The following is a 5,000-nucleotide window of genomic DNA, read 5'->3' as shown; positions in this document are numbered from 1 at the left end:
CTACTCTGCTCCCGAACCTTCCCAAACCTTCCTTTTTCCTCCCCCTCAACCCCTCTCCCTCCCCCTCCACATCCCTTCGTCATATAATCAGGATTTTCCATCGAACCATAGGTCTCAGTATTTCCACGAACGATAATTCCAAACATAGGTTTATTTGGACAAGAATTCCCGGAGACTAACCATCTGTGATGTGGCGCTCCGCTGCACGAGCTCTAGCCACCAGCTGTCAACCATCTGAGCTTCAGATCTCAATGGATCTCTTATCTGCCATGTCTTGTACTCGTTTCATTGTAGTTCGGGATTACACTCTAGCTCAAAATTTTCGTCAAATCACTATGCAACTGTTTCGTGTTAAGCTTGTAGAGCCTAAATGTCCATTAGAATCTAGAATAACAATTGAAATTAAGAATAGTCTGGAAATTACAGGTTACTTAGTATTCTCTGGATGTGAGAGGCAGATCCTTAGGCTTAGGAGACCCCAAAGATGTCGAAATTACGTGAAATGTGAAGTTACTTCTTCTAGCTGTCAGATAGTAATATTTTCACCAAACCAACTACAAACACATCCACATCCACATATGTATATGTATATATACACACAGACATACACACACACACACACACACACACACACACACACACACACACACACACACACACACACACACACACACACACACACACACACACACACACACACACACACACACACACACACACACACACACACACACACACACACACACACACACACACACACACACACACACACACACACACATATATATATATGTATATATGTGTAGACATATATATATATATATATATATATATATGTATATATATATATATATATATATGTGTGTGTGTGTGTGTGTGTGTGTGTGTGTGTGTGTGTGTGTATCTACACATACATGCGCATACACATACACACACATACATGTACACACACATACACACGTACACACACACACACACACACACACACACACACACACACACACACACACACACACACACACACACACACACACACACACACACACACACACACACACATACACACACACACACACACACACACACACACATACACACACACATATATATATATATATATATATATATATATATATATATATATATATATATATATATATACATATATATATATCATTATTATCATTTTCATACTGTATCACTATAACTATTACTATTTTTGCATTCTAGAATACACGTGTTTTAATTCTTATTATAACATTTCCATTTTTTCTCGGTATTTTCGTGCAACCCAGACAAAATCAAAAGAAAATGATAACCAATGCACTTCCTCAAGAGAGTTTTCTGCGTCACCCATGAAATACTTCGTTACACGTAAATTCAAACTTACATAAAATCAGCAATGGCTATAATGTACTTAGCAAGAAAAGAGAGAAAAGGGAACAGATACAAGTGGCAAGACAGATGTTTAGCTACTTAAATATTGCGTTGAATATCATCTAAAGTACCAAGCTTTGTTCCACTGAATAAGGTGGTTTATTATAAGTATGGGAATGTACTGGTAGATAATGAATGAATAGAGCAAAGATCTGTGTAAACATTTCTTATCTGAGGTGGAAGCTTCAATCATGGTCTTGAAATCAAAATACTGCTTGCAACGTATTCCATACACACAAATACATACCTACGCATACATATGTACGTATATGTGTGCATATGTAGGCCCACCCATAGAAGTCAAACATCCACTCGCATGGACACGCAGGCATAAAGTGTGCACACACGCATGAACACGCATTGCACATGCAAGAGCCTAGACACACCCAAGTGCATACATATCTGTACACAGACATATACGCACACAGACACTCTCTCACTTTAAAAACAGTCATATACATTTCCACATGCGTGATATTTACAGCCATGAGTCCATTGCTGAAATATTGAAATCGTTACCAGCATATTTTGTGAAATATCATCTTATTTCCAATCTTCCACCTTTTGCATTACAGCTGAATTCAGCCAAATTTGTTTAGCTCCAAATGCCTAAGAATGTCCATATCAGAGTGTAATGTGAAAATATTATGAGACCTCAACCCTTAGTGACGGATTCCCAGCCACTTGCCTGTTGCACATGCCATGTCTTAATCATCCAGCGTTGGCCATCACTGATGAATTCTCAACATTGCAGAGCTCACTCGCAAGTTGAGGAACCATTTTTAGGCACCGGCGGTTGTAAGAGAAAGGAATATAAGTTGCTGCTGTTGCTGGCGTGAGGGCGAGGGTGGCACTCACACTGCCGTGGGCGATACTGCTTTGTGATGCTGCGGTGTCCGGCTCGTACTAGTTATGCCAAATCCTGTTCCATGTGAAGAGTATATTTTTGTACACAATATGGCAATAAGGGCAGATCTTAAGGCCCCTGATCTCATAGAGTCACTCTACTTTTTGCTATCGCGATTTATTCTCGACCTTGTGCTAAAGAAAAACAATATCTTTTTATGTATGTACTAGAAAATACACGGTTTGGCATAACCTGTTTCATGCCTTCAGAAATATGTATGCAGCATGCTTATGTCTCTGTTAACTTTTGTGAATAAGTTATTCATACAGGGTATTGTGTTATTTCGAGATGTACATAATGAATAAAGTTTTCCATTCACTTCCTTGACAGTTCCTTAAATATTGTAGCATTTGTAAAAAAAAATCAAATAAATTCTAAGGACCTAATGCGGTGTGTACTAATAAAGCAATTTTTTTCTTTATATCATTGCTGTTCAGTAATTCTGAAAAGAACACGATAATATTATACAGCGTAACGTAAATACTATATGATGATTTCTGAAAAAAAAAATCATACTTAAAGAGCCTCTTTAAAAGGTAGGTTTTTATTTTCGTTTCGCGTTTAATACACTATTCTGATGATGAGGGAGTATCATGAGATAATAAACGTTACCTACCATAGAGATCAAATTTATGTTTAAAGGCAAACATATATATATGTTGTTGTTTTTTACTTCAGTTTAATTTATGCAAAGTAATTTGAATAAATTTGTGCGCACACGCGTGTGTGTGAATGAGTGTGTGAATTTAAGTAAGTATCTTTCTTTATTACTAATTGATCGATGCTTTTTTATATTCACTTTTGCTAGATCATGACCTCATAGTAACTCAAGAAAGTTATCAGACTCATATTTCAAAATCGGATTTTAATTTTAATTTTAAACTTTAAACTTTATCCAGCCACAAAGGGTCCAAACATATGTATTTCAAAACATTTTGTCTTTTATATAATTTGATGAATCGCCGTATTCAGCATAATCAAAATGTAACCTTGTATACTTAAAAATATGGTAAACATGAAATAGAAAAAGAAGACCCAGTGTTATAAGAAAAATGCAACAGAAGCCAAATCTGGTAATTAATTTGGCCAGAGAGCACAACCGCACCACGACACGGCTTCAACTTCATTTACATTTTTCAAAGTTCGCTTTTACGGTTATATATTCATGCACTAACCAAGGTCTCTCGAGTTTTTTATGCCCGTAATGAAATAACTTTATGAAATCTTATATTAAGCTTATTAAGATCATTGGTTTGATATGTTTTGGGTGGGGCTTACATTAAATAATTGTCAAAAATATCTCTTCCAGTCTTCATATTGAAGACTGACGGAGGAATAAAGTCTTTTCTTTCCCTCAAACAAATATGTGAACGATAATACTTTGTTCAGTCAGCACTCACGAAATCAGTAAAAACGATCGTTGACCAACTCAGCCGCGACAGACATTGTCTTGCTTTGGCCAAGAGATAGCTTCTGGACGGCTGAGAAACCATTAGATACCTGGTGTCGTTGCTATATCACATGTTTGTCTCACTAGCAGTATTTTTCTCTTTTCCAGACAGTAAAATACTTAATGTCTTATCGACTAGTCACTCATAAGAAGTATTACCAACTTGTAGCGAGAACTTTTAGTGAATGTAAAAGAAATGTGTTTCTTAGCTGATCTAGCTAATGTATGTTTAGCTGGCTAATGTTGCTCATTCTCTCCCATCTTTTCACCTTTAGATTTCCTTTTTTACATATGATATGGAGAGCATCCTTGGATTTTCATTACTTGCTATAAATACTGCAAACAATGTTATGATGTTTGGCAACAAACTGATGTAGATATGTCATTGGTAGGGTAATAAAACTTATTTTTTGTGTTGCAATTTTGCCATTATTTTTCGATACTTACAGTAGCATATTAAATCCCTTTTTGAAGAAGAGGGAAAATCCAATTCATCCATCAAAGACTTCATTACCGCAATAAGTTTCCACGGACGTTTCCCGAGCACGAGGAAGGGCTAGGCGTACTCCCTCAGGCGCGGCCGAGGGAGATGGGGAGGCCTCTTGAAGCTGCAGCATGTGTGGCACTTCCAGCACTACGTTTCATTTGTTATGTGACTGTCTAGGGAATCTTTATTTTCCAATAAGAGGCCAAGGGAAGAGTTTATACAGTGTCCATGAAATATGTCGTGTACAGGAGCCGCCTCTCTCCAGGCAGGTAGACTGGATCACGGCGCTTGTAACAATTCCCTCCAGTTTCTATGGGTTGTCAGTTCGGTACAAAGCTCAGTCGCATTCGATTATTCATGTCCATTTAACCTATGCTAGTTAGCTCTCCTTTTTTGTCCTATCTCAAAAGAATAAATAAATAATGAAACACATCCATTCCAAAGTAAAAGTTGTTTTATTCACCTTTCCTGTTCGCCTGTTCAACTATGCCTTTCACACATTCATGCTTTACCTAAAGTGACATGAAATATTACTTATATTTTAGGAATTAAAACGAAAATCAGGCTTTGCATATATGATCTTTTTATTACTTTTATCAAAAATAGCCTGATATACATAAAACAAAAACAAATCTAAATATATTGATGACAGCAAATGTGCATGATTCATTATTCAGCACAATTTCTTCAGAGTTAAGAGGTAAGTCGACACATGAGTT

The sequence above is a fragment of the Penaeus monodon genome, chromosome 7 (genome assembly GCF_015228065.2).
Source record: "Penaeus monodon isolate SGIC_2016 chromosome 7, NSTDA_Pmon_1, whole genome shotgun sequence".
Classification (NCBI taxonomy): domain Eukaryota; kingdom Metazoa; phylum Arthropoda; class Malacostraca; order Decapoda; family Penaeidae; genus Penaeus; species Penaeus monodon.
The sequence above is the reverse complement of the archived record's forward strand: the minus strand, read 5'-3'. Positions refer to the sequence as shown.